The 8,826-nt window shown below is 36.5% G+C and overlaps 1 long non-coding RNA gene across 1 annotated transcript; it reads left to right on the top strand.

The window, feature by feature from the left end:
• The first annotated feature begins 3,943 nt into the window (after window positions 1-3,943).
• On the top strand, window positions 3,944-6,724 carry LOC141410092 (uncharacterized). The gene is made up of 2 exons (XR_012433636.1): window positions 3,944-4,068; window positions 4,707-6,724. It is a non-coding gene; the product is annotated as an uncharacterized lncRNA (long non-coding RNA).
• Window positions 6,725-8,826: the final 2,102 nt, after the last annotated feature.

Below are 8,826 nucleotides of genomic sequence, written 5' to 3'. Positions count from 1 at the left end.
CTGTTGTGCTATAAAACACTAGGTCTTATTCATTTTTTTCTACTTTTTTGTATCCATCAACCATCCTCACTTCCTTCCAATCTTCTCACTACCCTTCCCAACCTGTGGTAACCATCCTTCTCTCTATCTGCAGGAGTCAATTGTTTTAATTTTTAGCTCTCACAAATAAGTGAGAATGTGCAAAGTTGGTCTTTCTGTGTCTAGCTTATTTCACTTAACGTAATAACCTCCAGTTCCACCTATGTTGTTGCAAATGACAGGGTCTTCTTTTCTTATGGCTGAATATACTCCATCATGTACATGTACCACATTTTCTTTGTCCATTTGTCTGCTGATGGACACTTAAGTTGGTTCCAAATCTTAGCTGTTGAAAATAGTGCTTTAATAAACATGGGAGTGCAGATATCTGTTTAATATCCTGATTTCATTTTTGGGGGGTATTACCCAACAGTGGGATTGTTGGATCATATGGTAGCTCTATTTTTAGTTGTGTGAGGAACCTTTAAACTATTTTCTAGTGGTTGTAGTAATTTACATTCCCACCAATTACCAATGTAGTAATTTACATTCCCAATGTTCAAGGGTTCCCTTTTCTCCATGTCTTCAACAGCATTCGTTATCATCTATCTTTTGGATAAAAGCCATTTTAACTGAGGTGAGATGATATCTCACTGCAGCTTTGATTTGCATTTCTCTGATGACCAATGATGTTGAGCACCATTTCATATAACTGTTTGCTATTAGCATGTTGTCTTTTGAAAAACGTCTATTCTAGTATTTTGCCTATTATTAGATTCTTTTTCTATTGAGTTGTTTGTGCTTGTTATATATTCTGGTTTTTACTCCCTTGTCAAATGGGCAATTTGCGAATATTTTCTCCCATTGTGTGGGTTGTCTCTATTGTTTCCATCACTCTGCAGAAGCTTTTTAAGTTGATGTGATTCCATTTATCCATTTTTGCTTTTGTTGTCTGTGCTTGTGGGCATTACTTAAGAAAATTTTTCCCCAGATCAATGTCCTGGAGTTTTTCCCCAGTGTTTTCTTGTAGGAATTTCTTTGTATAAGGTTTTATATTTAAATCTTTAATCCATTTTATTTTTGTACATGGCAAGAGATAAGTGTTTACTTTCATTCTTCCACATATGGATATCTAGTTTCCCCAGCACCATTTATTGAGACTGTCCTGTCCCCAATGTATGTTTTTGGAGCCTTTGTCAAAAATGAGTTCACTGAAGATGTATGGATTTGTTTTAGCATTATCTATTCTGTTTCATTGGTTTATGTGTCTGTTTTTATACCAGTACCATGCTGTTTTGGTTAATATAGCTCTGTAGTATGATTTGAAGCGGTAATGTGATTCCTATAGTTTTGTTCTTTTTGCTCAGAATAGCTTTGACTATCCTGGATCTTTTGTGGTTCCTTAAAAATGTTCAGATTGTTTATTTTCTTCTTTTTTTTTCTGTCCTATATTTATTAATACAATTTCATCATCATCATCATCATCATATTTTCTTTTTTTATAGTTTTGTATTACATTTTATTTCTTAAAATTTAAAAACTATGTTTACATTAAAAAGTAAAAAATAACAGCTAGCAATACTAATATCACTTTCTGTTTGTCTCTTTGAAAACATGCTGAATCATCATATTGATGAATGCAGAATGCATATCCCATACAGAGATTATTTTGTTCGCAAATTTTCTTTTTTTTCTTTTTTTCTTTTTATTTTTTATTTGTATTATTATTATTATACTTTAAGTTCTAGGGTACACGTGCATAACATGCAGGTTTGTTACATATGTATACTTGTGCCATGTTGGTGTGCTGCACCCATCAACTCGTCAGCACCCATCAACTCGTCATTTACATCAAGTATAACTCCCTACAGAATGGGAGAAAATTTTTGCAGTCTACTCATCTGACAAAGGGCTAATATCCAGAACCTACAAAGAACTCAAACAAATTTACAAGAAAAAAACAAACAATCCCATCAAAAAGTGGGCAAGGGATATGAACAGACATTTCTCAAAAGAAGACATTCATACAGCCAGCGGACACATGAAAAAATGCTCGTCATCACTGGCCATCAGAGAAATGCAAATCAAAACCACAATGAGATACCATCTCACACCAGTTAGAATGGCAATCATTAAAAAGTCAGGAAACAAAAGTCAGGATGTGGAGAAATAGGAACACTTTTACACTGTTGGTGGGATTGTAAACTAGTTCAACCATTATGGAAAACAGTATGGCGATTCCTCAAGGATCTAGAACTAGAAGTACCATATGACCCAGCCATCCCATTACTGGGTATATACCCAAAGGATTATAAATCATGCTGCTATAAAGACACATGCACACGTATGTTTATTGCAGCACTATTCACAATAGCAAAGACTTGGAACCAACCCAAATGTCCATCAGTGACAGACTGGATTAAGAAAATGTGGCACATATACACCATGGAATACTATGCAGCCATAAAAAAGGATGAGTTTGTGTCCTTTGTAGGGACATGGATGCAGCTGGAAACCATCATTCTCAGCAAACTATTGCAAGAACAGAAAACCAAACACCACATTGTTTATTTTCTTTTGTGAGGAATGTCATTGATATTTTGATAAGGATTGCATTGAATCTCTAGATTGGTTTGGGTAGTATGGACACTTAAATATAATTGGTTCTTTCAATCTATTAATGTGGAATCTCTCCATTTTTGTGTGTGTCCTCTTCAATTTCTTTTACCTGTGTTTTATAATTTTTATTGTGGAAATATTTCACTTGTTTGGTTAAATTAGTTCCTAGGTATTTAATTTTCTTTGTAGCTGTTGTAAAAAAAAAAAAAAAAAAAAAAAAAAAAAACTGATTAAGATTGGATAGATTTGTCTGTAAAGTTTTATTGAAGATTGGGGTTGACATTAATAGTACACTAATGCAAGGGTGAAATTTGGCTTTCTCTCTTGAACAAGATTTTCATCTAATATTAAAGGATAATGAAAGATTTTTTGCCTACCTTTTAAATAAACTACAGGAAAAAGAAGGGAAAGACAAGAGACAGATTGGAAAGCAATGTTCCTCTATCAATAAATAAAGGTTATTGCCTTTTTCAAATTTTTGAGTCATTATTTTGGCAAAATAGATGACTTATGGTGACCTGGAATTCTATTTTATAATATCAAGTGTTTGAAATCTTTAACATATTTGACAGGTTTCCCAAAATCAAATTTCAGCTTCAAAATTGTCTTTTCTAACCTCTAACTTTGGGATGCTATAGAGGGTCCCTGAAGCGTCCAAAAGAGAGGTAAACAGGATTATTTGACATGTTAAGTTACGTGGGAAGTATTGTCAAAATAAAAAGTAATGCTTAATTTTCTTCAGGTTATATTTTAGTGAATGTTAATATATGTTCCAAAATTGTATGGGATTCCTAAAATTCTAATGTGACTAAATATATACTATCAATCATAATTACAGTTATTGTATTAGTCCATTTTCATGCTGCTGATAAAGACATACCTGAGACTGAGCAATTTACAAAAGAAAGAGGTTTCACTGGACTTACAGCTCCACATGGCTTGGGGACGCCTCACAATCATAGTGGGAGGCAAGAAGGAGCAAGTCCTGTCTTACATGGATGGCAGCAGGCAAACAGAGAATGAGGAAGATGCAAAAGCAGAAACCCCAGATAAAACCATCAGATCTTGTGAGACGTATTCACTACCATGGCAATAGTATAGGGGAAACCACCCCCATGACTCAATTATCTCCCACTGGTACCCTCCCACAACACAAGGGAATTATCGGAGTACAATTCAAGATGAGATTATGGTGGGGACACAGAGCCAAACCATATCAGGTATTATGTCAGTTATTGTAGATCACAGAAATAACCAAATTCCCATGTCAATTGTGTCTTTATGACTGTTTAAAGTCATTTCCACAGTTAATTGCTTAATTCTGATGCAGCTTCTGAAAACTTCGCAAGCACTCAAAATCCTAGACTATAATATCTTTTAGGAAGTTTATGAAAGGATGGAAAGGACCCTGAAAAGCACTCTTGAATACAGGTAAGAATTCCTAGAACTTTAATGAAAAGACTGACTGGTTTATAAAACTACTAACCCAAGTAGAACAAAAATTAATTGAATACCAAGAAAATACTTTGCCAGATTGTCATGCTCAATCAACCAATACTGAAATTGTTTAGATATACAATTTGAATGAACTCCATGGTCTAAATCAAGTTACCTATGATAACCCATTAGTTCTCAGTGCTATGCACCTAAATTGGATAAACAACTGGTATTCAAGAGAACATAAGTCCAACATTAAGCATGGACTCATGGAGAACCAGGAGGGCTGCCTTGTCCTTTCCGAGTCCTCAAAACTTTTGTTACTAAAAGTTCTGCATGTTGTGACTCATCATGGAAAAGATAAAATGATCCAAATTAAATACATATTGGTGTGGTGATTTCTAAATTGCTAAAATAGTTTATGACCAATGTTTGGTTTGTTAAACCCATATTCCCTGGAAGACAAAGCTTTAGGTACATTTGGCAACTTGATGGGCCATTCAGACATTTATAGAGGGATTTTATTCAGTTGTCATTTTCAATGCATGTTTTCTGGTTGTATAAAAGCTTTCCCATGCAAGAGGTATGACATTATAACAGTAGATTATTATACCACCATGTATTTTCACCAGGTAAAGAAAGCATTTCATGGTTCACTTACTGAGGACCATCAACCCCTTCATAATTTAGAACCTGAAGATCGGATCTTCCGAGAACATCAGAGAAAGGCTGCCGTTGGCATCCACACTGCAGCAAAACTTCAGGACCTTGAATCTTGGGCTCATAATTTCACAACTGAGAAGGGTTCATCCACACTCTTGGAACTATATCCATTGGAACCCTTAAGGTAAAGCTAACCAGGGAAGTTTCTCCCCAGAAGAAGATTGCATCCTTGATATGAACAGCTTTTTCCCAAGATCATGGATCAAGACTTCTCTACTATCATGAGACTCTTATCTTTGAATATTTTTCCCTTGCTTATGCCTCTGTGAACAATAGAAGTGAAAAGGGGGTCTGTTGTGTGCACTCATTGTGTATACTTTATTTGTGAAGGATTTTGAAGCCAGCTTTTATACATGGATGAGCTTATACCTTGATAGATGGAAGATGAGGCCCAATGAAGGTGAGAAATTTTAAAGACACATATGTGGCCTCATAATCAGTCAGAAACAACACATTGGTTCACTCTTCTTAACCCACATCATGGGTTAAAGAGAACATTGCCAGGAGACCTTCACTCTTCTAGAAGGGCGTTATTTATCTGGTCCTTTTCCCCCATTGTTTGAAGCAAAAGAGACAATGATTAGAAATGTATCCCTCATGATAAGCTCTATGGCAGATTCTACTGTAAAAGGCTATGGTTGCAAAGCAGACTTTAAATTATCTTGTGAGAGTTATGCTAAATAATAGAATTGCTCTAGAGTACTTACTGGCTAAACAGAGAAGTATCTGTGCAGCTGCTGGCACTTGGGGCCTATGGAGAAATACATCACACCAGGTATTAAAGAGATGCAGTTGTAGGGGATTAGCGAAGAGACGGCTTAGTTAAGCAGGCAGAATGTTTATCTAGCTTATTCTTTTATCATTTAATTTTAGGTGGTTTGGTTTATGGGGATCTTGGATAACTCTTGGTGTTATGTTCCTAATATTCATAATAGTAGTCTCCCTGGTATGCTGTATTCTCTCAAAAGATTTAAATGTTTGCATTTAGCCATCTCTAGAATGTCAAATAGTCTCTCCAACTGGAATGACAAGAGCTGAAAGAAATGTGTGACCATGAGGGCACTGTAACCTATGAATGACATGCTGAGACCAGAAACCCAAAATGATGGTAACTAAGAGTGACACAAAAGCCTTAAGTTTTGGTCACACTCTCACCTAAGTGAGAACCTGACCAAAAAGGGGGAATTTTTTAACAAAATTATGGGAGGCTATTGTTTTCGACTGAACTCATGCACAAGGCCCCAACAGAGTCGACCAAACCAAAATGGAGTCACTCATACTACCTGTGACATAATCAAACTAAGACTTTAAGGAAACACACGGATCTTAGAACACCCAGGTTTTGGGGTTTTTTTCTCATGTTTCTCCTTTTTTGTTTGTTTGTTAGTTTTTTAACAGAGGGAAAAAAAACCTCAAACCTGGTCTCTTCTAGGATCTAGGTGTTCCACCATAGGGTACAAGGTCCTTCCTTGTCCTAGAGAAGATCTAGAACACATTTCTAGGAAAGAATGTATAAGCCAGCCTTATACATGAATAAACTTATACCTTGATAGATGGAAGATGAGGCCCAGTGAAGGTGAGAAACACATATCTATGACATTCCAGCATAAGAATCTAAGGTATAATTCCTACATGACAGGAATCTGCTCCATTAACAGTTGGTAGATCTCACTTGTAAAATTGTTTCAGCACTCTTCCCCGAACCCATGGGCAGAGTTTTAACAATTCCTTATAGATTATCTTTAATATTTTTAAGTCTATTTTGTTCTGTGATTTTTTTCTTTGAATCATTTTTGCTAGCATGTTACCTAGAAAATGGTTTATTTTATCTAACTTTCCTAATTTACTGGCAAAAAATTTGTTCAAATTATTTTCTTATTTTTACTATTCTTTCTATATCTGCAGTTAAAGCCATTTTTTATTTCTACTATTTACCTGCTCTCTCTCTCTCTCCTCTCATTCATCAGTGTTTTCAAAGTTTTAGTTATTAGCATTTTTTAAATAATGAGTCTCTGGTTTTGTCAATTCTCTCTAATGTACTTTTGTCTTCAATATCATTACTTTTGCTGTTACCTTTATTAGCTATGAAATGCAGCTGCTTTGCTGTGACTCCTTTTATTCCTGGGATTAGGGAGGAAGAACAGAGTGTACTATTTTTGAAATGAAATTGAGCCAAGAAAAATTGAGGCTGGCATTTCCTCTGAGAAGTGCTAGACTCAAGTTATTCTTTAAAGGAAACATTTTGAAACCCTTCTTTGGAGCTTTTGGAGAGCCCTAGAAGGTATGTTCCAAGGGAATATTTTCAGAGAACATTAATGTTGTTTTTATTGCATAACAAATTTCTGTGTAACCTTAGAGTAAAGAGGAAAAGGATCTTCTATTTTCTTAAAAATACTGTGATTCACTGCAGAGCTCATAAATGCTAAATCACAGCATGGCAGGCAAGTGAAAAGAAAATAAGAAAGCAATGACTATCTACATAATTTATTTCCAAATCATAGTCCATGGGCTGACTTTTAGCATTTGGCACTTTGCCAAGCTGATGAACCCCTACCCACATGTAGTCAAAACCCACAGATAATATGGATTTCCCTCTCTCCAGCATTGGCAAGCACCTAAGTGATATGGAAGTATTTGGAAGAGCTTGTTTATATATATCTGTATTGTCACCCATCAATTTGATCTCTTTGGTGTCATAGAATTTCTGATGTCCTCTCAGTCTACTCTGGGGTGATAGTTCCATCCTTCAGTGTAATTTAATTTTTTACATTAATGAAAAAGTTCTTAGTTAATTAGACTTGCAAATAAATACACATTTATTATTTATTATTTATTTTATTGCAGCAATTATGGTGCATCATAATAAATGCTACATCACAAATATGCAAAAAGTGATACAAGAGGTAGAGACAGAATCCCTCACTCCATAGTAAGGAATCATAACAGGATTCCTGGAGGAGGAACTGAAGCTTAAGTTATAAAGGTTAGCTTTACCTTGAGGCAAGGTTATCTGAAAGCTCTTTCAGACTGGTAAATGGGTGTATTAATCTGTTCTCATGCTGCTATAAGGGCATACCTGAGACTGGGTAATTTATAAGGGAAAGAGGTTTAATTGACTCACAATTCCACATGGCTGAGGAGGCCTCAGGAAACTTACAACCATGGCAGAAGGCACATCCTCACAGGGTGGCAGGAGAGAGAATGAGTGTCGAGCAAAGGGGAAAGCCCCTTATAAAACCATCGTATCTTGTGAGAACTCACTATCACAAGAATAGCACAGGATTCATGACTCAATTATCTCCACCTGGTCCTGCCTTTCACATGGGGATTATTACAATTCAAGGTGAAATTTAGGTGGAGACACAGAGCCAAACCATATCAAAGGGTAAGAGGAGTTAAGGCCGTAGGAGTGAAGGGATTGGTGGAGCTCTATAAAGGCAGTAAGGCCAGGTACATGGAGGATCCAGTGTTCTCATCTGCTAAAATGCTCCAGTCATGAGAAAGGAGGCAGGAGAGGAAAGGAAGGGTAAGTAGCACAGCGTAACTTTTCTGAATTGGAATAGCTGGTCATGCCTTCTGGCACAGAAGATGCATATCAAACTCTCAGATCTCACCTAGAGAAAACAGTTCTGCCTCACTCAACCAGAGTCACTCCAAGTATGAGCCATCTGCTCTCATTTCACCTGACTGGCTTGCCCTGTCTCAAATGACTGATGTCAAGGTAAGAACTCTTCCTATCTATAAGAACTCTCTTCCCATCTAAACCTTGCCATTTGCTGATCTTTTCTCCTACCTCATCATTTCTAGAACAAGTGAGTCAGATCACGGTGGTCAGGGATGGGGGCTTCAGCTGATCTAGTCAGGAGAAAGCCAGGCCTCAGGTCATGAAAGCCAGAGTGGGGCCATGCTGGCTCACCACTAGGCTGATCCCACAATGTGCTCGGGGCAGCAAAGCTGGGGCCATGAGCATCCTATTGAAAGAACGTTCTATTTCAAAAATAGCTTCAAAGCTATTGTCCTAGGAAATAC

This window comes from Macaca fascicularis, chromosome 4 (genome assembly GCF_037993035.2).
Source record: "Macaca fascicularis isolate 582-1 chromosome 4, T2T-MFA8v1.1".
Taxonomy (NCBI): Eukaryota; Metazoa; Chordata; class Mammalia; order Primates; family Cercopithecidae; genus Macaca; species Macaca fascicularis.
Note: the sequence above shows the minus strand (reverse complement) of the source record. Positions and strands in the feature narration are given on the sequence as shown.